The sequence below is a fragment of the Oncorhynchus masou genome, unplaced genomic scaffold (genome assembly GCF_036934945.1).
Source record: "Oncorhynchus masou masou isolate Uvic2021 unplaced genomic scaffold, UVic_Omas_1.1 unplaced_scaffold_13___fragment_6___debris, whole genome shotgun sequence".
In the NCBI taxonomy this organism is placed as follows: Eukaryota; Metazoa; Chordata; class Actinopteri; order Salmoniformes; family Salmonidae; genus Oncorhynchus; species Oncorhynchus masou.
The window spans coordinates 326,958-352,127 of NW_027016670.1; the positions used below are offsets into that span (position 1 = coordinate 326,958).

The following is a 25,170-nucleotide window of genomic DNA, read 5'->3' on the forward strand; positions in this document are numbered from 1 at the left end:
GGGGAGGATGCATCTCATCAGTTTAAGCCAGAGATATCTGGGGTTGATAAATCTCATCCGTTTAAGCCAGAAATATCTGGGGGGGTGCATCTCATCAGTTTACGCCAGAGATATCTGGGGGGGATGCATCTCATCAGTTTAAGCCAGAGATATCTGGGGGTGGTGCATCTCATCAGTTTAAGCCATTGATATCTGGAGGGATGCATCTCATTGTTTAAGCCAGAGATATCTGGGGTTGATAAATCTCATCAGTTTAAGCCAGAGATATCTGGGGGTGATGCATCTCGTCAGTTTAAGCCAGAGCTATCTGGGGGGATCCATCTCATCAGTTTAAGCCAGAGATATCTGGGGTTGATAAATCTCATCAGTTTAAGCCAGAGATATCTGGGGGGATGCATCTCATCAGTTTAAGCCAGAGATATCTAGGGGGGGATGCATCTCATCAGTTTAAGCCAGAGATATCTGGGTGGATGCATCTCATCAGTTTAAGCCAGAGATATCTGGGAGGGGATGCATCTCATAAGTTTAAGCCAGAGATATCTGGGGGGGATGCATCTCATCAGTTTAAGCCAGAGATATCTGGGGGGATGCATCTCATCAGTTTAAGCCAGAGATATCTGGGGGGGTGCATCTCATCAGTTTCAGACAGAGATATCTGGGCGGCATGCATCTCATCAGTTTATGCCAGAGATATCTGGGGGGGTGTATCTCATCAGTTTAAGCCAAAGATTTCTGGGGAGGATGCATCTCATCAGTTTAAGCCAGAGATATCTGGGGGGGTGCATCTCATCAGTTTAAGCCAGAGATATCTGGGGGGATGCATCTCATCAGTTTAAGCCAGAGATATCTGGGGGGTGCATGTCATCAGTTTAAGCCAGAAATATCTGGGGGGATGCATCTCATCAGTTTAAGCCAGAGATATCTGGGGGGTAAATCTCATCAGTTTATCCAGAGATTTCTGGGGAGGATGCATCTCATCAGTTTAAGCCAGAGATATCTGGGTGTGGGGTGCATCTTATCAGTTTAAGCCAGAGATATCTGGGGGGTGGTGCATCTCATCAGTTTAAGCCAGAGATATCTGGGGGACGCATCTTATCAGCTTAAGCCAGAGATATCTGGGGGGACGCATCTCATCAGTTTAAGCCAGAGATATCTGGGTGTATGCATCTCATCAGTTTAAGCCAGAGATATCTGGGGAGGATGCATCTCATCAGTTTAAGCCAGAGATATCTGGGGGGGATGCATCTCATCAGTTAAAGCCAGAGATATCTGGGGTTGATAAATCTCATCCGTTTAAGCCAGAGATATCTGGGGGGGGGGTGCATCTCATCAGTTTACACCAGAGATATCTGGGGTTGATAAATCTCATCAGTTTAAGCCAGAGATATCTGGGGGTGATGCATCTCGTCAGTTTAAGCCAGAGCTATCTGGGGGGATCCATCTCATCAGTTTAAGTCAGAGATATCTGGGGTTGATAAATCTCATCAGTTTAAGCCAGAGATATCTGGGGGGATGCATCTCATCAGTTTAAGCCAGAGATATATGGGGGGGATGCATCTCATCAGTTTAAGCCAGAGATATCTGGGGGGGATGCATCTCATCAGTTTAAGCCAGAGATATCTGGGGGGGATGCATCTCATCAATTTAAGCCAGAGATATCTGGGGGGATGCATCTCATCAGTTTAAGCCAGAGATATCTTGGGGGGTGGTGCATCTCATCAGTTTAAGCCAGAGATATCTTGGGGGATGCATATCATCAGTTTAAGCCAGATATATCTTGGGGGATGCATCTCATCAGTTTAAGCCATAGATATCTTTGGGGGATGCATCTCATCAGTTTAAGCCAGAGATATCTGGGGGGTTGCATGTCATCAGTTTAAACCAGAGATATCTGGGTTGGACGCATCTTATCAGTTTAAGCCAGAGATATCTGGGGGCGGGGGATGCATCTCATCAGTTTAAGCCAGAGATATCTGGGGGTGATGCATCTCATCAGTTTAAGCCAGAGATATCTGGGGGGCGCATCTCATCAGTTTAAGCCAGAGATTTCTGGGGAGGATGCATCTCATCAGTTTAAGCCATTGATATCTGGGGGGATGCATCTCATCAGTTTAAGCCAGAGATATCTGGGGGGATACTACTCATCAGTTTAAGCCAGAGATATCTGGGGGGGATGCATCTCATCAGTTTAAGCCAGAGATATCTGGGGGTGGGGTGCATCTTATCAGTTTAAGCCAGAGATATCTGGGGGGATGCATCTCATTAGTTTAAGCCAGAGATATCTGGGGGTGGGGTGCATCTTATCAGTTTAAGCCAGAGATATCTGGGGGGATGCATCTCATCAGTTTAAGCCAGAGATATCTGGGGGGAGGCATCTCATCAGTTTAAGCCAGAGATATCTGGGTGTATCAATCTCATCAGTTTAAGCCAGAGATATCTGGGGGGTGCATCTCATCAGTTTAAGCCATTGATATCTGGGGGATGCATCTCATCATTTTAAGCCAGAGATATCTGGGGTTGATAAATCTCATCCGTTTAAGCCAGAGATATCTGGGGGATGCATCTCATCAGTTTACGCCAGAGATATCTGGGGTTGATAAATCTCATCAGTTTAAGCCAGAGATATCTGGGGGTGATGCATCTCGTCAGTTTAAGCCAGAGCTATCTGGGGGGTGATTCTCGTCAGTTTAAGCCAGAGCTATATGGGGGTTCCATCTCATCAGTTTAAGCCAGAGATATCTGGGGTTGATAAATCTCATCAGTTTAAGCCAGGGATATCTGGGGGAGATGCATCTCACCAGTTTAAGACAGAGATATATTGGAGGGGTGCATCTCATCAGTTTAAGCCAGAGATATATTGGAGGGATGCATCTCATCAGTTTAAGCCTGTGATATCTGGGGGGAGGTGCATCTCATCAGTTTAAGACAGAGATATCTGGGGGGCATGCATCTCATCAGTTTAAGTTAGAGATATCTGGGGGGATGCATCTCATCAGTTTAAGCCAGAGATTTCTGGGGGGTGCATCTCATCAGTTTAAGCCAGAGATATCTGGGGGGTGCATCTCATCAGTTTAAGTCAGAGATATCTGGGGGGAGGAGTGCATCTCATCAGTTTAAGCCAGAGATATCTGGGGGGTGCATCTCATCAGTTTAAGCCAGAGATATCTGGGGGGATGCATCTCATCAGTTTAAGCCAGAGATATCTGGGGGATGCATCTCATCAGTTTAAGCCAGAGATATCTGCTGGGTATGTCTCTCATCAGTTTAAGCCAGAGATATCTGGGGGTGCATATTGTCAGTTTAAGCCAGAGATATATGGGGGACCCATCCCATCAGTTTATGCCAGAGATATCTGGGGTTGATAAATCTCATCAGTTTAAGCCAGAGATATCTGGGGGTGCAACTCATCATTTTAAGCCAGAGATTTCTGGGGGGATGCATCTCATCAGTTTAAGCCAGAGATATCTGGGGTTGATAAATCTCATCAGTTTAAGCCAGAGATATCCGGGGGGTGCATCTCATCAGTTTAAGCCAGAGATATCTGGGGGGATGCATCTCATCAGTTTAAGACAGAGATATCTGGGGGGTGCATCTCATCAGTTTAAGCCAGAGATATCTGGGGGATACATCTCATCAGTTTAAGCCAGAGATATCTGGGGGATGCATCTCATCAGTTTGAGCCAGAGATATCTGGGGGGTGCATCTCATCAGTTTAAGCCAGAGATATCTGGGGGGTGCATCTCATCAGTTTAAGCCAGAGATATCTGGGGGGGATGCATCTCATCAGTTTAAGCCAGAGATATCTGGGGGGGGATGCATCTCATCAGTTTAAGCCAGAGATATCTGGGGGGATGCATCTCATCAGTTTAATCCAGAGATATCTGGGGGGGGGTGCAACTCATAAATTTAAGCCAGATATATCTGGGGGTATGCATCTCATCAGTTTAGGGCCAGAGATATCTGGGGGTGATGCATCTCGTCAGTTTAAGCCAGAGATATATGGGGGATCCATCTCATCAGTTTAAGCCAGAATTATCTGGGGGGATACATCTCATCAGTTTAAGCCAGAATTATCTGGGGGAGTGCATCTCATCAGTTTAAGCCAGAGATATCTGGGGGTGCATCTCATCAGTTTAAGCCAGAGATATCTGGGGGGATGCATCTCATCAGTTTGAGCCAGAGATATCTGGGGGTGTGCATCTCATCAGTTTAAGCCAGAGATATCTGGGGGATGCATCTCATCAGTTTGAGCCAGAGATATCTGGGGGGGGTGCATCTCATCAGTTTAAGCCAGAGATATCTGGGGGGGGGTGCATCTCATCAGTTTAAGCCAGAGATATCTGGGGGGATGCATCTCATCAGTTTAAGCCAGAGATATCTGGGGGTATGCATCTCATCAGTTTAAGCCATAGATATCTGGGGGGAGGGGGAGTGCATGTCATCAGTTTAAGCCATTGATATCTGGGGGATGCATCTCATCAGTTTAAGCCAGAGATATCTGGGGGATACTACTCATCAGTTTAAGCCAGAGATATCTGGGGGATGCATCTCATCAGTTTAAGCCAGAGATATCTGGGGGTGGGGTGCATCTTATCAGTTTAAGCCAGAGATATCTGGGGGATGCATCTCATTAGTTTAAGCCAGAGATATCTGGGGGTGGGGTGCATCTTATCAGTTTAAGCCAGAGATATCTGGGGGGATGCATCTCATCAGTTTAAGCCAGAGATATCTGGGGGGAGGCATCTCATCAGTTTAAGCCAGAGATATCTGGGTGTATCAATCTCATCAGTTTAAGCCAGAGATATCTGGGGGGGTGCATCTCATCAGTTTAAGCCATTGATATCTGGGGGGATGCATCTCATCATTTTAAGCCAGAGATATCTGGGGTTGATAAATCTCATCCGTTTAAGCCAGAGATATCTGGGGGGGATGCATCTCATCAGTTTACGCCAGAGATATCTGGGGTTGATAAATCTCATCAGTTTAAGCCAGAGATATCTGGGGGTGATGCATCTCGTCAGTTTAAGCCAGAGCTATCTGGGTGGGGGTGATTCTCGTCAGTTTAAGCCAGAGCTATATGGGGGTTCCATCTCATCAGTTTAAGCCAGAGATATCTGGGGTTGATAAATCTCATCAGTTTAAGCCAGGGATATCTGGGGGAGATGCATCTCACCAGTTTAAGACAGAGATATATTGGAGGGGTGCATCTCATCAGTTTAAGCCAGAGATATATTGGAGGGATGCATCTCATCAGTTTAAGCCTGTGATATCTGGGGGAGGTGCATCTCATCAGTTTAAGTTAGAGATATCTGGGGGTGCATCTCATCAGTTTAAGCCAGAGATTTCTGGGGGGTGCATCTCATCAGTTTAAGCCAGAGATATCTGGGGGGTGCATCTCATCAGTTTAAGTCAGAGATATCTGGGGGGAGGAGTGCATGTCATCAGTTTAAGCCAGAATTATTTGGGGGATGCATCTCATCAGTTTAAGCCAGAGATATCTTGGGGGATGCATCTCATCAGTTTAAGCCAGAGATATCTGGGGGGGTGCATCTCATCAGTTTAAGCCAGAGATATCTGGGGGATGCATCTCATCAGTTTAAGCCAGAGATATCTGGGGGTGCATCTCATCAGTTTAAGCCAGAGATTTCTGGGGGAGTGCATCTCATCAGTTTAAGCCAGAGATATCTGGGGGGATGCATCTCATCAGTTTAAGCCAGAGATTTCTGGGGGTGCATCTCATCAGTTTAAGCCAGAGATATCTGGGGGGTGCATCTCATCAGTTTAAGTCAGAGATATCTGGGGGGAGGAGTGCATGTCATCAGTTTAAGCCAGAATTATTTGGGGGGATGCATCTCATCAGTTTAAGCCAGAGATATCTTGGGGGGATGCATCTCATCAGTTTAAGCCAGAGATATCTGGGGGGGATGCATCTCATCAGTTTAAGCCAGAGATATCTGGGGGGATGATGCATCTCATCAGTTTAAGCCAGAGATATCTGGGGGCATGCATCTCATCAGTTTAAGCCAGAGATATCTGCTGGGTATGTCTCTCATCAGTTTAAGCCAGAGATATCTGGGGGGTGCATATTGTCAGTTTAAGCCAGAGATATATGGGGGGATGCATCTCATCAGTTTAAGCCAGAGATATCTGGGGGATGCATCTCATCAGTTTAAGCCAGAGATATCTGGGGGGGGTGCATCTCATCAGTTTAAGCCAGAGATATCTGGGGGGATGCATCTCATCAGTTTAAGCCAGAGATATCTGGGGGATGCATCTCATCAGTTTAAGCCAGAGATATCTGCTGGGTATGTCTCTCATCAGTTTAAGCCAGAGATATCTGGGGGATGCATATTGTCAGTTTAAGCCAGAGATATCTGGGGGGATGCATCTCATCAGTTTAAGCCAGAGATATCTGGGGGATGCATCTCATCAGTTTAAGCCAGAGATATCTGCTGGGTATGTCTCTCATCAGTTTAAGCCAGAGATATCTGGGGGTGCATCTCATCAGTTTAAGCCAGAGATATCTGGGGGGATGCATCTCATCAGTTTAAGCCAGAGATATCTGGGGGTGCATCTCATCAGTTTAAGTCAGAGATATCTGGGGGAGGAGTGCATGTCATCAGTTTAAGCCAGAATTATTTGGGGGGATGCATCTCATCAGTTTAAGCCAGAGATATCTGGGGTGCATCATCTCATCAGTTTAAGCCAGAGATATCTGGGGGGATGCATCTCATCAGTTTAAGCCAGAGATATCTGGGGGATGCATCTCATCAGTTTAAGCCAGAGATATCTGCTGGGTATGTCTCTCATCAGTTTAAGCCAGAGATATCTGGGGGGTGCATATTGTCAGTTTAAGCCAGAGATATATGGGGGATGCATCTCATCAGTTTAAGCCAGAGATATCTGGGGGGATGCATCTCATCAGTTTAAGCCAGAGATATCTGCTGGGTATGTCTCTCATCAGTTTAAGCCAGAGATATCTGGGGGGTGCATCTCATCAGTTTAAGCCAGAGATATCTGGGGGGATGCATCTCATCAGTTTAAGCCAGAGATATCTGGGGGTGCATCTCATCAGTTTAAGTCAGAGATATCTGGGGGGAGGAGTGCATGTCATCAGTTTAAGCCAGAATTATTTGGGGGGATGCATCTCATCAGTTTAAGCCAGAGATATCTTGTGGGGATGCATCTCATCAGTTTAAGCCAGAGATATCTGGGGGGTGCATCTCATCAGTTTAAGCCAGAGATATCTGGGGGATGCATCTCATCAGTTTAAGCCAGAGATATCTGGGGGGATGCATCTCATCAGTTTAAGCCAGAGATGTCTGCTGGGTATGTCTCTCATCAGTTTAAGCCAGAGATATCTGGGGGTGCATATTGTCAGTTTAAGCCAGAGATATATGGGGGGATGCATCTCATCAGTTTAAGCCAGAGATATCTGGGGGGATGCATCTCATCAGTTTAAGCCAGAGATATCTGCTGGGTATGTCTCTCATCAGTTTAAGCCAGAGATATCTGGGGGGGGTGCATCTCATCAGTTTAAGCCAGAGATATCTGGGGGATGCATCTCATCAGTTTAAGCCAGAGATATCTGGGGGTTGCATCTCATCAGTTTAAGCCAGAGATTTCTGGGGGTGCATCTCATCAGTTTAAGCCAGAGATATCTGGGGGGTGCATCTCATCAGTTTAAGTCAGAGATATCTGGGGGAGGAGTGCATGTCATCAGTTTAAGCCAGAATTATTTGGGGGGATGCATCTCATCAGTTTAAGCCAGAGATATCTTGGGGGGATGCATCTCATCAGTTTAAGCCAGAGATATCTGGGGGGGGGTGCATCTCATCAGTTTAAGCCAGAGATATCTGGGGGGATGCATCTCATCAGTTTAAGCCAGAGATATCTGGGGGCATGCATCTCATCAGTTTAAGCCAGAGATATCTGCTGGGTATGTCTCTCATCAGTTTAAGCCAGAGATATCTGGAGGGGTGCATATTGTCAGTTTAAGCCAGAGATATATGGGGGGACCCATCCCATCAGTTTATGCCAGAGATATCTGGGGTTGATAAATCTCATCAGTTTAAGCCAGAAATATCTGGGGGGATGCATCTCATTAGTTTAAGCCAGAGATATCTGGGGGGGTGCATCTCATCAGTATAAGCCAGAGATATCTAGGGGGTGCATCTCATCAGTTTAAGCCAGAGATATCTGGGGGATGCATCTCATCAGTTTAAGCCAGAGATATCTGGGGGTATGCATCTCATCAGTTTAAGCCAGAGATATCTGGGGGTGCAACTCATCATTTTAAGCCAGAGATTTCTGGGGAGGATGCATCTCATCAGTTTAAGCCAGAGATATCTGGGGTTGATAAATCTCATCAGTTTAAGCCAGAGATATCCGGGGGGGTGCATCTCATCAGTTTAAGCCAGAGATATCTGGGGGGGATGCATCTCATCAGTTTAAGACAGAGATATCTGGGGGGTGCATCTCATCAGTTTAAGCCAGAGATATCTGGGGGATACATCTCATCAGTTTAAGCCAGAGATATCTGGGGGGATGCATCTCATCAGTTTGAGCCAGAGATATCTGGGGGGTGCATCTCATCAGTTTAAGCCAGAGATATCTGGGGGGGTGCATCTCATCAGTTTAAGCCAGAGATATCTGGGGGATGCATCTCATCAGTTTAAGCCAGAGATATAATATATAATAATAATATATCCCATTTAGCAGAGCTTTTGTCCAAAGCGACTTACAAGTCGGCTGGGGCCACTACTTTGCATATGGGTGGCCCCAGTGGGAAACGAACCCACGACGCTTGGCGTTGCAAGCGCCATGCTCTACCGACTGAGCCACACAGGACGCATCTGGGGGTGCATCTCATCAGTTTAAGCCAGAGATATCTGGGGGGATGCATCTCATCAGTTTAATCCAGAGATATCTGGGGGGGGGGTGCAACTCATAAATTTAAGCCAGATATATCTGGGGGTATGCATCTCATCAGTTTAGGGCCAGAGATATCTGGGGGTGATGCATCTCGTCAGTTTAAGCCAGAGATATATGGGGGGATCCATCTCATCAGTTTAAGCCAGAATTATCTGGGGGATACATCTCATCAGTTTAAGCCAGAATTATCTGGGGTGCATCTCATCAGTTTAAGCCAGAGATATCTGGGGGTGCATCTCATCAGTTTAAGCCAGAGATATCTGGGGGGATGCATCTCATCAGTTTGAGCCAGAGATATCTGGGGGGGTGCATCTCATCAGTTTAAGCCAGAGATATCTGGGGGGGATGCATCTCATCAGTTTAAGCCAGAGATATCTAGGGGGGTGCATCTCATCAGTTTAAGCCAGAGATATCTGGGGGGTGCATCTCATCAGTTTAAGCCAGAGATATCTGGGGGGATGCATCTCATCAGTTTAAGCCAGAGATATCTGGGGGTGCATCTCATCAGTTTAAGCCAGAGATATCTGGGGGGGTGCATCTCATCAGTTTGAGCCAGAGATATCTGGGGGGTGCATCTCATCAGTTTAAGCCAGAGATATCTGGGGGGGGATGCATCTCATCAGTTTGAGCCAGAGATATCTGGGGGGGGTGCATCTCATCAGTTTAAGCCAGAGATATCTGGGGGGGTTCATCTCATCAGTTTAAGCCAGAGATATCTGGGGGGGATGCATCTCATCAGTTTAAGCCAGAGATATCTGGGGGGGGTGCATCTCATCAGTTTAAGCCAGAGATACCTGGGTGGGCATGCATCTCATCAGTTTAAGCCAGAGATATCTGGGGGGGATGCATCTCATCAGTTTAAGACAGAGATATCTGGGGGGGTGCATCTCATCAGTTTAAGCCAGAGATACCTGGGTGGGCATGCATCTCATCAGTTTAAGCCAGAGATATCTGGGTGGGCATGCATCTCATCAGTTTAAGCCAGAGATATCTGGGGGGTGCATCTCATCAGTTTAAGCCAGAGATATCTGGGGGGTGCATCTCATCCCACTGTATCCATCTTTCCATCTTGATGGAAGATGGAAAGATGAGACTCTCTCGTTGGTTGTTTTTCTCTAGGCCCACAGGTCTCACAAGACTCGTCTGAAGGTCACCGATGCTGAAAAAATGTATGGAAGTAAAGTACATATGTTTACTGCAAAATATTAAATAAATATGTTTCCTGATCTTTCAGATACTTCAGAACTTACTTTATATTATTTCCTTTTCATTTTTAGGTTATTTTTCATTGGTGTTTCTGATCCACTGGTTGACCTTTTCTTGTGGCAGCAGGTCACATATTTTTCTGACACTGGGCTAGTTTGCTTAATAGATACAGGAGTTTTTCCAAATTTGATTTGTGTTTCATTTCTTTTGTGGATCTGTGTAATTTATGGGAAATATGTGTCTACGGTCGTACATTTTGCAGGAAGGTTAGAAAGTGCAGCTCAGTTTCCACCTCATTTTGTGGACCATGGCAACATATCCTGCCCTCTGTTGAGAGCCAGGTTTGCCTCTCTCAATAGCAAGACTATGCTCACTGAGTCTGTACATAGTTATTTTTTTTATTAATTTGGGTCTGTCACGGTGGTCAGGTTTTCTGCCACTGTGTTCTCTCTGTTTAGGGCCAAATGGCATTCTAGTTTGATCTGTTTTTGCTTGAGTCCTTCCAATGTTTCAAATAATTTTCTCATGATTTGGTTGGGTCTAATTGTGTTGCTGTCCTGGGGAGTTTCTTTGTGATGGAAGGGTTGGGCATCGCTTTCCTTGAGGTGGTTGTGGTATTTAACAGCTCTATTCTGGACTTATAATTCTGCTCTACGTGAATTATTTGGGGGTTTTGCTTTGTACTCTGGGGATACTTGGGGTTTGTTGCTTTTTGTGAATTATTGGTTGATGAGTGAATCCCAGACCTCATAGCCATAGAGAGTAATTTAACTTCAATGCCTTGCAACACTCCTTCCGTGGCCTCCACCTGCTCTTAAACGCTAGTTAAACCAAATGCATGCTTTTCAACCGTTCGCTGCCTGCACCCACACGCCCGACTAGCATCCCCACCCTGGATGGTTTCGACCTAGAATATGTCTATAAGTACCTAGGTGTCTGGCTGGACTGTAAACTCTCCTTCCAGACTCATATCAAACATCTCCAATCTAAAATCAAATCTAGAGTCGGCTTTCTATTCCGCAACAAAGCCTCCTTAACTCACGCCGCCAAACGTACCCTCGTAAAACTGACCATCCTACCGATCCTATACTTCGCTGATGTCATTTAGAAAATAGCTTCCAATACTCTACTCAGCAAACTGGATGCAGTTTATCACTGTATGCTCTAGTCGGCTGGCCCTCGCTACATATTCGCCGCCAGACCCACTGGCTCCAGGTCATCTGCAAGTCTATGCTAGGTAAAGCTCCGCCTTATCTCAGTTCACTGGTCACGATGGCAACACCCACCCGTAGCACGCGCTCCAGCAGGTGTATCTCACTGATCATCCCTAAAGCTGCCTTTCCTTCCAGTTCTCTGCTGCCTGTGACTGGAACGAATTGCAAAAATCTCTGAAGTTGGAGAATTTTATCTCCCTCACCAACTTTAAACATCTGCTATCTGAGCAGCTAACCGATCGCTGCAGATGTACATAGTCCATCTGTAAATAGCCCACCCACCCAATTTACCTACCTCATCCCCATACTGTTTTTATTTGATTTACTTTTCTGCTCTTTTGCACACCAATATCTCTACCTGCACATGACCATCTGATCATTTATCACTCCAGTGTTAATCTGCTAAATTGTAATTATTCACTCCTATGGCCTATTTATTGCCTACCTCCTCATGCCTTTTGCACACAATGTATATAGATTATTTTTTTTCTACTATGTTATTGACTTGCTTATTGTTTACTCCATGTGTAACTCTGTGTTGTTGTTTTTGTCGCACTGCTTGGCTTTACCTTGGCCAGGACGTAGTTGTAAATGAGAACTTGTTCTCAACTAGCCTACCTGGTTAAATAAAGATGAAATAAAAATAAAAAATAAAAAACTGATTTAAGTATTTTTAGTCCGATCCTAATTGGTAAGTTGAATTTTATGTTCCTTTTGATGGCATAGAATGCCCTTCTTGCCTTGTCTCTTAGATCGTTCACAGCTTTGTGGAAGTTACCTGTGGCATTGATGTTTAGGCCGAGATAGTTGTTATTCTGGGAGTCTCCCTGGTCTTGGATGGTGTCTCGTTATTCTGGGAGGGTGTCTCCATGTTCTGGGAGGGTGTCTCGCTGGTCTGGGAGGGTGTCTCCCTGGTCTGGGAGGGTGTCTCCCTGTTCTGGGATGGTGTCTCGCTGATCTGGGAGGGTGTCTCCATGTTCTGGGAGGGTGTCTCGCTGGTCTGGGAGGGTGTCTCCATGTTCTGGGAGGGTGTCTCCATGTTCTGGGAGGGTGTCTCGCTGGTCTGGTAGGGTGTTTCCCTGTTCTGGGAGGGTGTCTCGCTGGTCTGGGAGGGTGTCTCCCTGGTCTGGGAGGGTGTCTCCATGTTTTGGGAGGGTGTCTCGCTGGTCTGGGAGGGTGTCTCCCTGTTCTGGGGGGTGTCTCGTTCCTATGTGAGGTGCTTGGGCTCTCTCTCACACACACACACTCTCTCACGATCTCTCTCCCTTTCTCTCACACTCTCTGTCAAGTTCACACCGGAAAAAAAGAAGAAGGAAAGATCTACTAGAAAGTAGGCCACACAAAGCCCCTGGGCTTCCATCCTAATCTATGTTTCAATTCATCCTTCTTCCTCTCCTCCTTCTCTTCTCTCTCTCATCATTCTATTCCTCCTCTCCTCCCTCTCTCCACCTTCTCTTCTCCCTCTTATTCTCCTCCTTCTCTTCCTTCTCTCCCTCTTCTCCCTCTCCCCCTTCTCTCCTCCCTCTTGTTCCTCTCCTCCTTCTCTTCTCCCTCTCCTCCTTCTCTTCTCCCTCTCTTCCTTCTCTCCCTCTTCTCCCTCTCCTCCTTCTCTCCTCCCTCTTATTCCTCTCCTCCTTCTCTCCTCCCTCTTCTCCCTCTCTTCCTTCTCTCCCCTCTCCCCTTCTCTCCTCCCTCTTATTCCTCTCCTCCTTCTCTTCTCCCTCTCCTCCTTTTCTCCTCCTACTCCTCTTCTCCCTCTCTTCCTTCTCTCCTCCTTCTCTCCTCCTCCTCTTCTCCATCTCTCCCTTCTCTCCTCCCTCTCCTCCTTCTCTCCTCATTCTCTTCTCCCTCTCCTCTTTTTTTGATAAACAGAGAGGAGACTGCTGTCAGAAGAAATTACTAGACAGACTCAGTCCCTGCCAGATGCAGTACAGGAGGGTTAATTATTGACACGGACATCAGGCAACCCAGTCAGTCAGTCAGTCAGTCAGCCTGCCAAGAGAACCCCCTGTCTCTGTCTCTGTCTCTGTCTCTGTCTCTGCTGGTTAATTTTCTCAACATTCCATAATTCCAACCGTTCTGATTAAGCCTTCTATGTTCCTTCTATGTTCCCTCAGCCCCCCATCTTTCTGTCTCCTCTCAGTCTCATCTTCTCCTCTCAGTCTCATCTCCCTCTCTCTTCTCAGTCTCATCTCCCTCGCTCTTCTCAGTCTAATCTCCATCTCTCTTCTCAGTCTCATCTCCCTCTCTCCTCTGTCTCACCTATCTCTTTCCTCTTAGTCTCACCTTCTTCTCTCCTCTCAGTCTCATCTTCTTCTCTCCTCTCAGTCTCACCTTCCTCTCTCCTCTCAGTCTCATCTCCCTCTCTCCTCTTAGTCTCACCTTCCTCTCTCCTCTCAGTCTCATCTCCCTCTCTCCTCTCAGTCTCATCTCCCTCTCTCCTCTCAGGCTCATTTCCCTCTCTCCTCTCAGTCTCACCTTCTCTCCTCTCACTCTCACCTTCTTCTCTCCTCTCAGTCTCACCTTCTTCTCTCCTCTCAGTCTCACCTTCTTCTCTCCTCTCAGTGTCATCTCCCTCTCTCCTCTCAGTCTCACCTTCTTCTCTCCTCTCACTCTCACCTTCTTCTCTCCTCTCAGTCTCATCTCCCTCTCTCCTCTCAGTCTCATCTCCCTCTCTTTCTCAGTCTCACCTTCTTCTCTCCTCTCACTCTCACCTTCTTCTCTCCTCTCAGTCTCATCTCCCTCTCTCTTCTCAGTCTCACCTTCTTCTCTCCTCTCACTCTCACCTTCTTCTCTCCTCTCAGTCTCACCTTCTTCTCTCCTCTCAGTCTCATCTCCCTCTCTCTTCTCAGTCTCACCTTCTTCTCTCCTCTCAGTCTCATCTCCATCTCTCTTCTCAGTCTCACCTTCCTCTCTCCTCTCAGTCTCATCTCCTCTCTCCTCTCAGTCTCATCTCCCTCTCTCCTCTCAGTCTCATCTCCCTCTCTCCTCTCAGTCTCATCTCCCTCTCTCCTCTCAGTCTCACCTTCCTCTCTCCTCTCAGTCTCATCTCCCTCTCTCCTCTCAGTCTCATCTCCCTCTCTCCTCTCAGTCTCATCTCCCTCTCTCCTCTCAGTCTCATCTCCCTCTCTCCTTTTAGTCTCACCTTCCTCTCTCCTCTCAGTCTCACCTTCCTCTCTCCTCTCAGTCTCATCTCCCTCTCTCCTCTCAGTCTCATCTCCCTCTCTCCTCTCAGTCTCACCTTCTTCTCTCCTCTCACTCTCACCTTCTTCTCTCCTCTCACTCTCACCTTCTTCTCTCCTCTCAGTCTCACCTTCTTCTCTCCTCTCAGTCTCATCTCCCTCTCTCTTCTCAGTCTCACCTTCTTCTCTCCTCTCACTCTCACCTTCTTCTCTCCTCTCAGTCTCATCTCCCTCTCTCTTCTCAGTCTCACCTTCTTCTCTCCTCTCACTCTCACCTTCCTCTCTCCTCTCAGTCTCAACTTCTTCTCTCCTCTCAGTCTCATCTCCCTCTCTCTTCTCAGTCTCACCTTCTTCTCTCCTCTCACTCTCACCTTCCTCTCTCCTCTCAGTCTCATCTCCCTCTCTCCTCTCAGTCTCAACTTCTTCTCTCCTCTCAGTCTCATCTCCCTCTCTTCTCAGTCTCACCTTCTTCTCTCCTCTCACTCTCACCTTCCTCTCTCCTCTCAGTCTCACCTTCTTCTCTCTCTCAGTCTCATCTCCCTCTCTCCTCTCAGTCTCATCTCCCTCTCTCCTCTCAGTCTCATCTTCTTCTCTACTCTCAGTCTCATCTCCCTCTCTCCTCTCAGTCTCATCTCCCTCTCTCCTCTCAGTCTCATCTCCCTCTCTCCTCTCAGTCTCATCTCCCTCTCTCCTCTCAGTCTCACCTTCTTCTCTCCTCTCAGTCTCATCTCCCTCTCTCCTCTCAGTCTCATCTCCCTCTCTCCTCTCAGTCTCATCTCCTCTCTCCTCTCAGTCTCATCTCCTTCTCTCCTCTCAGTCTCATCTCCTCTCCCTCTCAGTCTCATCTCCCTCTCTCCTCTCAGTCTCACCTTCTTCTCTCCTCTCAGTCTCATCTCCCTCTCTCCTCTCAGTCTCATCTCCCTCTCTCCTCTCAGTCTCATCTCCTTCTCTCCTCTCAGTCTCATCTCCCTCTCTCCTCTCAGTCTCATCTCCCTCTCTCCTCTCAGTCTCATCTCCTTCTCTCCTCTCAGTCTCATCTCCCTCTCTCCTCTCAGTCTCATCTCCCTCTCTCCTCTCAGTCTCATCTCCCTCTCTCCTCTCAGTCTCATCTCCTTCTCTCCTCTCAGTCTCATCTCCCTCTCTCCTCTCAGTCTCATCTCCCTCTCTCCTCTCAGTCTCACCTTCCTCTCACCTCTCAGTCTCACCTTCCTCTCTCCTCTCAGTCTCATCTCCCTCTCTCCTCTCAGTCTCACCTTCTTCTCTCTCTCAGTCTCATCTTCTTCTCTCCTCTCAGTCTCACCTTCCTCTCACCTCTCAGTCTCATCTCCCTCTCATCTCCCTCTCTCCTCTCAGTCTCATCTTCCTCTCTTAACGAGTCTGGGAGCCATTAGTTCACCCTTATAATACTCACTAAAACACGGCTAACACACTGAGGAAGAATGCCTGTCTGTCCTCTCCTTACCTGATTCCCACTGGGTACAGTAATTGTTGACGAGTGGCATTCATTACCATCATCTGTCCATTTGATTTCTTTATTTCTTTGATTAATAAAAATAATTCCTTCTTTTATCTCTTCCAGAGCCCTTCGCTGCATTCCCTCCAGACATGACTGGTGAGTTGTCCTCGTCTTTGACTACTTCCTGTTTCCTGTGCGAACATTTGTCTACTTCCCGTCTGAATGTTAGTTGCTTTCTGCTTGTTTCTCCGCCCAGCTTGCATTGCACTCTGGTCCATGGACACACATTTAACTGATTCTGTTACCTGATTTAATTTACCTGGTTCTATTTGGTGTTGAACTACACTGAGTGTACAAAACATTAGGAACACCTTCCAAATATTGCGTTGCACCTGCTTTCAACCTCAGAACAGCCTCAATTCTTTGGGGCATTGACTCCACAAGGTGTAGAAAGGGTTCCACAGGGATGCTGGTCCATGTTGACTCCAACGCTTCTCACAGTTGTGTCAAGTTGGCTGGATGTCCTTTGGGTGGTGGACCATTCTTGATACACACAGGAAACTGAGCGTGAAACTGTTGAGTGCGAAAAACCCAGCGCGTTGCAGTTCTTGACACCAACCAGTGCACCTGGTACCTACTACCATACCCTGTTCAAAGGTACCTACTACCATACCCTGTTCAAAGGTACCTACTACCATACCCTGTTCAAAGGTACCTACCACCATACCCCGTTCAAAGGTACCTACTACCATACCCTGTTCAAAGACACCTACTACCATACCCTGTTCAAAGACCCCTACTACCATACCCTGTTCATAGGCACCTACCACCATACCCTGTTCAAAGACCACCACTTACCATACCCTGTTCAAAGACCCCTACTACCATACCCTGTTCAAAGGCACCTACCACCATACCCTGTTCAAAGACACCTACTACCATACCCTGTTCAAAGGTACCTACCACCGTAGCCGTTCAAAGGTACCTACCACCATACCCTGTTCAAAGACACCTACTACCATACCCTGTTCAAAGACACCTACTACCATACCCTGTTTCTAAGGTACCTACCACCATACCCTGTTCAAAGGTACCTACTACCATACCCTGTTCAAAGACACCTACTACCGTAGCCGTTCAAAGGTACCTACCACCGTAGCCGTTTCTAAGGTACCTACCACCGTACCCGTTCAAAGACACCTACTACCATACCCTGTTCAAAGACACCTACCACCGTAGCCGTTCAAAGGTACCTACCACCGTAGCCGTTCAAAGGTACCTACCACCGTAGCCGTTCAAAGGTACCTACTACCATACCCCGTTCAAAGACACCTACTACCGTAGCCGTTCAAAGGTACCTACCACCGTAGCCGTTTCTAAGGTACCTACCACCGTACCGCGTTCAAAGGCACTTCAATATTTTGTCTTGCACATTTACCCTCTGAATGACACGTACACAATCCATGTCTCCATTGTCTCAGGGCTTATAAATCTTTCTGGAACCCGTCTCCTCCTCTTCATCTGTAACCCGTCTCCTCCTCTTCATCTGTAACCCGTCTCCTCCTCTTCATCTGTAACCCGTCTCCTCCTCTTCATCTGTAACCCGTCTCCTCTTCATCTGGAACCCGTCTCCTCTTCATCTGTAACCCGTCTCCTCCCCTTCATCTGTAACCCGTCTCCTCCTCTTCATCTGTAACCCATCTCCTCCTCTTCATCTGTAACCCGTCTCCTCCTCTTCATCTGTAACCCGTCTCCTCCTCTTCATCTGTAACCCGTCTCCTCCTCTTCATCTGTAACTTGTCTCCTCCTCTTCATCTGTAACCCGTCTCCTCCTCTTCATCTGGAACCCGTCTCCTCCTCTTCATCTGTAACTTGTCTCCTCCTCTTCATCTGTAACCCGTCTCCTCCTCTTCATCTGTAACCCGTCTCCTCCTCTTCATCTGTAACCCGTCTCCTCCTCTTCATCTGGAACCTGTCTCCTCCTCTTCATCTGTAACCCGTCTCCTCCTCTTCATCTGTAACCCGTCTCCTCCTCTTCATCTGTAACCCGTCTCCTCCTCTTCATCTGGAACCTGTCTCCTCCTCTTCATCTGTAACCCGTCTCCTCCTCTTCATCTGTAACCCGTCTCCTCCTCTTCATCTGTAACCCGTCTCCTCCTCTTCATCTGGAACCTGTCTCCTCCTCTTCATCTGGAACCTGTCTCCTCCTCTTCATCTGTAACCCGTCTCCTCCTCTTCATCTGTAACCCGTCTCCTCCTCTTCATCTGTAACCCGCCTCCTCCTCTTCATCTGTAACCCGTCTCCTCCTCTTCATCTACACGGAGTCTCCTCCTCCCTTCTATTCTACACAGAGTCTCCTCCTCCTTTCTATTCTACACGGAGTCTCCCTCCTCCTTTCTATTCTACACGGAGTCTCCCTCCTCCTTTCTATTCTACACTGAGTCTCCTCCTCCTTTCTATTCTACACGGAGTCTCCCTCCTCCTTTCTATTCTACACGGAGTCTCCCTCCTCCCTTCTATTCTACACGGAGTCTCCCTCCACCCTCCTCTCTTCTATTCTACACGGAGTCTCCCTCCTCCCTTCTATTCTACACAGAGTCTCCCTCCTCCCTTCTATTCTACACGGAGTCTCCCTCCTCCCTTCTATTCTACACGGAGTCTCCCTCCCCCTTCTATTCTACACGGAGTCTCCCTCCTCCCTTCTATTCTACACAGAGTCCCCCTCCTCCCTTCTATTCTACACGGAGTCTCCCTCCTCCCTTCTATTCTACACGGAGTCTCCCTCCTCCCTTCTATTCTACACGGAGTCTCCCTCCTCCCTTCTATTCTACACGGAGTCTCCCTCCTCCCTTCTATTCTACACTGAGTCTCCTCCTCCCTTCTATTCTACACGTAGTCTCCTCCTCCCTTCTATTCTACACGGAGTCTCCCTCCTCCCTTCTATTCTACACTGAGTCTCCTCCTCCCTTCTATTCTACACGGAGTCTCCCTCCCCCTTCTATTCTACACAGAGTCTCCTCATCCCTTCTATTCTACACGGAGTCTCCCTCCTCCCTTCTATTCTACACGGAGTCTCCTCCTCCCTTCTATTCTACACAGAGTCTCCCTCATCCCTTCTATTCTACACAGAGTCTCCCCCTCCTCCCTTCTATTCTACACAGAGTCTCCCCCTCCTCCCTCTATTCTACACGGAGTCTCCTCCTCCTTTCTATTCTACACGGAGTCTCCATCCTCCCTTCTATTCTACACGGAGTCTCCCTCCTCTCTTCTATTCCACACGGAGTCTCCCTCCTCCCTCGTCTCTTCTATTCTACACGGAGTCTCCCTCCTCTCTTCTATTCTACACGGAGTCTCCTCCTCCCTTCTATTCTACACGGAGTCTCCTCATCTCTTCTATTCTACACAGAGTCTCCCTCCTCCCTCCTCTCTATAAGAGAGTCTCCATCCTCTCTTCTATTCTACACAGAGTCTCCTCCTCCTCCTCTCTTCAAGAGAGTCTCCCTCCTCCCTCCTCTCTTCTATTCTACACGGAGTCTCCCTCCTCCCTTCAAGAGAGTCTCCCTTCTCCCTCCTCTCTTCTATTCTACACGGAGTCTTCCTCCTCCCTACTCTCTTCTATTCTGCATAGGGTTCTGGTCTATAGTAGTGCACTATATAGGGAATAGGGCTCTGGTCTATAGTAGTGCACTATAGAGGGAATAGGGCTTTGGTCTATAGTAGTGCACTATAGAGGGAATAGGGCTCTGGTCTATAGTAGTGCACTATATAGGGAATAGGGCTCTGGTCTATAGTAGTGCACTAAAGAGGGAATAGGGCTCTGGTCTATAGTAGTTCACTATATAGGAATAGGGCTCTGGTCTATAGTAGTGCACTATCGAGGGAATAGGGCTCTGGTCTATAGTAGTGAACTATATAGAGAATAGGGTTCTGGTCTAAAGTAGTGGACTATATAGGGAATAGGGGCTCTGGTCTATAGTAGTACACTATATAGGGTATAAGGCTCTGGTCTATAGTAGTGCACTATATAGGGAATAGGGCTCTGGTCTATAGTAGTGCACTATATAGGGATTAGGGCTCTGGTCTAAGGTAGTGTACTATATAGGGAATAGAGCTCTGGTCTAAGGTAGTGCACTATATAGGGAATAGGGCTCTGGTCTATAGTAGTGCACTATATAGGGAATAGGGCTCTGGTCTATAGTAGTGCACTATATAGGGAATAGGGCTCTGGTCTAATGTAGTGCACTATATAGGGAATATGGCTCTGGTCTATAGTAGTGCACTATATAGGGAATAGGGCTCTGGTCTATAGTAGTGCACTATATAGGGAATATGGCTCTGGTCTATAGTAGTGCACTATATAGGGAATAGGGCTCTGGTCTAAAGTAGTGCACTATAGGGAATACGGCTCTGGTCTAAAGTAGTGCACTATATAGGGAATAAGGCTCTGGTCTATAGTAGTGCACTATATAGGGAATAGGGCTCTGGTCTAATGTAGTGCACTATATAGGGAATAGGGCTCTGGTCTATAGTAGTGCACTATATAGGGCTCTGGTCTAAAGTAATGCGCTATATAGGGAATAGGGCTCTGGTCTAAAGTAGTGCACTATGTAGGGAATAGGGCTCTAGTCTAAAGTAGTGCACTATATAGGGAATAGGGTTCTGGTCCATAGTAGTGCACTATATAGGGAATAGGTTTCTGGTCTATAGTAGTGCACCATATAGGGAATAGGGCTCTGGTCTATAGTAGTGCACTATATAGGGAATAGGACTCTGGTCTATAGTAGTGCACTATATAGGAATAGGGCTCTGGTCTATAGTAGTGCACTATAGAGGGAATAGGGCTTTGGTCTATAGTAGTGCACTATAGAGGGAATAGGGCTCTGGTCTATAGTAGTGCACTATATAGGGAATAGGGCTCTGGTCTATAGTAGTGCACTAAAGAGGGAATAGGGCTCTGGTCTATAGTAGTTCACTATATAGGGAATAGGGCTCTGGTCTATAGTAGTGCACTATCGAGGGAATAGGGCTCTGGTCTATAGTAGTTCACTATATAGGGAATAGGGCTCTGGTCTATAGTAGTGAACTATATAGAGAATAGGGTTCTGGTCTAAAGTAGTGGACTATATAGGGAATAGGGCTCTGGTCTATAGTAGTACACTATATAGGGTATAAGGCTCTGGTCTATAGTAGTGCACTATATAGGGAATAGGGCTCTGGTCTATAGTAGTGCACTATATAGGGATTAGGGCTCTGGTCTAAGGTAGTGTACTATATAGGGAATAGAGCTCTGGTCTAAGGTAGTGCACTATATAGGAATAGGGCTCTGGTCTATAGTAGTGCACTATATAGGAATAGGGCTCTGGTCTATAGTAGTGCACTATATAGGGAATAGGGCTCTGGTCTAATGTAGTGCACTATATAGGGAATATGGCTCTGGTCTATAGTAGTGCACTAAATAGGAATAGGGCTCTGGTCTATAGTAGTGCACTATATAGGGAATATGGCTCTGGTCTATAGTAGTGCACTATATAGGGAATAGGGCTCTGGTCTAAAGTAGTGCACTATATAGGGAATACGGCTCTGGTCTAAAGTAGTGCACTATATAGGGAATAAGGCTCTGGTCTATAGTAGTGCACTATATAGGGAATAGGGCTCTGGTCTAATGTAGTGCACTATATAGGGAATAGGGCTCTGGTCTATAGTAGTGCACTATATAGGGCTCTGGTCTAAAGTAATGCGCTATATAGGGAATAGGGCTCTGGTCTATAGTAGTGCACTATATAGGAATAGGGCTCTGGTCTATAGTAGTGCACTATATAGGGAATAGGGCTCTGGTCTATAGTAGTGCACTATATAGGAATAGGACTCTGGTCTATAGTAGTGCACTATGTAGGGAATAGGGCTCTGGTCTATAGTAGTGCACAATATAGGGAATAGGGATCTAGTCTATAGTAGTGCACTATATAGGGAATAGGGCTCTGGTCTATATTAGTGCACTATATAGGGAATAGGGATCTAGTCTATAGTAGTGCACTATATAGGGAATAGGGCTCTGGTCTAAAGTAGTGCACTCATAGGGAATAGGGTGCCATTTGGAACGCATACTCTGTGTTATTCTGTGGAAGATGAGTGTGAGATGGGAGATTTGACTGGACTTGTGTGTTTGGCTGTCGTGTTGGGGTGGTTTCCATGGAGATGTTTGACTTGAGTTAGAAAAGAGAAACCTGAGAATCTGAATGTGACCACTCGCTAACTTTCCCTCTAGAGAGCTAACTGCCCCTCTAGAGAGCTAACTGTCCCCGTGCTCTCTCCCAGAGTTAACTGTTCTGCTAGAGAGCTAACTGTCCCTCTGGAGAGCTAACTGTCCCTCTGGAGAGCTAACTGTCCCTCTGGACAGCTAACTGTCCCGCAAGAGAGCTAACTGTCCAGCTAGAGAGCTAATTGTCCCTCTAGAGAGCTAACTGTCCTGCTAGAGAGCTAACTGTCCCGCTAGAGAGCTAACTGTCCTGCTAGAGAGCTAACTGTCCCACTGCTCTCTCCCAGAGCTAACTGTCCCCCTGCTCTCTCCCAGAGCTAACTGTCCCCCTGCTATCTCCCAGAGCTAACTGCGTCCCTGCTCTCTCCCAGAGCTAACTGTGTCCCTGCTCTCTCCCAGAGCTAACTGTCCCACTGCTCTCTCCCAGAGCTAACTGCCCCACTGCTCTCTCCCAGAGCTAACTGTCCCACTGCTCTCTCCCAGAGCTAACTGTTCCACTGCTCTCTCCCAGAGCTAACTGTCCCACTGCTCTCTCCCAGATCTAACTGTCCCCCTGCTCTCTCTTCTGTCTTTCATTCAAACAGCAGAGCTGAGAAGAGGTCAGAAATCGTCTTAGAAATATGGCTTTGGTCTATGATAACACCTGCAAAACTCTGGTCTACTATGATAACACCTGCAAAGCTCTGGTCTATTACATTTACATTTAAGTCATTTAGCAGACGCTCTTATCCAGAGCGACTTACAAATTGGTGAATTCACCTTCTGACATCCAGTGGAACAGCCACTTTACAATAGTGCATCTAAATCATAGACACCTGCAAAGCTTTGGTCTATGATAACACCTGCAAAGCTCTGGTCTACTATGATAACACCTGTAAAGCTCTGGTCTATGATAATACTTGCAACGCTCTGGTCTATGATAATACCTGCAAAGCTCTGGTCTATGATAATACCTGCAAAGCTCTGGTCTACTATGATAACACCTGCAAAGCTCTGGTCTACTATGATAACACCTGCAAAGCTTTGGTCTATGATAACACCTGCAAAGCTCTGGTCTATGATAATACCTGCAAAGCTCTGGTCTATGATAACACCTGCAAAACTCTGGTCTACTATGATGACACCTGCAAAGCTCTGGTCTATGATAACACCTGCAAAACTCTGGTCTACTATGATAATACCTGCAAAGCTCTGGTCTACTATGATAACACCTGCAAAGCTCTGGTCTATGATAACACCGGTAAAGCTCTGGTCTATGATAACATCTGTAAAGCTCTGGTCTATGATAACACCTACAAAGCTCTGGTCTATGATAACACCTGCAAAGATCTGGTCTACTATGATAACACCTGCAAAGCTCTGGTCTACTATGATAACACCTGTAAAGCTCTGGTCTATGATAATACTTGCAACGCTCTGGTCTATGATAACACCTGCAAAGCTCTGGTCTACTATGAGAGTTTTGCAGGTGTTATCATAGTAGACCTGGTCTATGATAACACCTGCAAAGCTCTGGTCTATGATAACACCTGTAAAGCTCTGGTCTATGATAATACCTGCAAAGCTCTGGTCTACGATAACACCTGCAAAGCTCTGGTCTACTATGATAACACCTGCAAAGCTCTGGTCTACTATGATAACACCTGCAAAGCTCTGGTCTATGATAATACCTGCAAAGCTCTGGTCTACCATGATAACACCTGCAAAGCTCTGGTCTACTATGATAACACCTGCAAAGCTCTGGTCTATGATAACACCTGCAGCGCTCTGGTCCACTACGATAACACCTGCAAAGCTCTGTTCTACTACGATAACACCTGCAACGCTCTGGTCTACTATGATAACACCTGCAAAACTCTGGTGTATGATAACACCTGCAAAGATCTGGTCTACTATGATAACACCTGCAAAGCTCTGGTCTATGATAACACCGGTAAAGCTCTGGTCTATGATAATACCTGCAAAGCTCTGGTCTATGATAATACCTGCAATGCTCTGGTCTACTATGATAACGCCTGCAAAGCTCTGGTCTACTATGATAACACCTGCAAAGCTCTGGTCTATGATAATACCTGCAAAGCTTTGGTCTATAATAACACCTGCAAAGCTCTGGTCTATGATAATACGTGCAAAGCTCTGATATATGATAACACCTGCAAAACTCTGGTCTACTACGATAACACCTGCAAAACTCTGGTCTACTACGATAACACCTGCCAAACTCTGGTCTATGATAACACCTGCAAAGCTCTGTTCTACTATGATAACACCTGCAAAGCTCTGGTCTATGATAATACCTGCAAAGCTCTGGTCTACTATGATAACACCTGCAAAGCTCTGGTCTACTATAACACCTGCAAAACTCTGGTCTATGATAATACCTGCAAAGCTCTGGTCTATGATAACACTTGCAAAGCTTTGGTCTATAATAACACCTGCAAAGCTCTGGTCTATGATAATACGTGCAAAGCTCTGATATATGATAACACCTGCAAAACTCTGGTCTACTACGATAACACCTGCAAAACTCTGGTCTACTACGATAACACCTGCCAAACTCTGGTCTATGATAACACCTGCAAAGCTCTGTTCTACTATGATAACACCTGCAAAGCTCTGGTCTATGATAATACCTGCAAAGCTCTGGTCTACTATGATAACACCTGCAAAGCTCTGGTCTACTATAACACCTGCAAAACTCTGGTCTATGATAATACCTGCAAAGCTCTGGTCTATGATAACACCTGCAACGCTCTGGTCTACTATGATCAAATCAAAATCAAATGTATTTATATAGCCCTTCGTACATCAGCTGATATCTCAAAGTGCTGTACAGAAACCCAGCCTAAAACCCTAAACAGCAAGCAATGCAGGTGTAGAAGCACGGCGGTTAGGAAAAACTCCCTAGAAAGGCCAAAACC

At 46.6% G+C, this 25,170-nt stretch overlaps 1 pseudogene; it reads left to right on the forward strand.

The window, feature by feature from the left end:
* LOC135539014 (neuropilin-2-like) overlaps positions 1-25,170 on the forward strand; it is a 227,318-nt pseudogene that overhangs the window by 199,284 nt on the left and 2,864 nt on the right.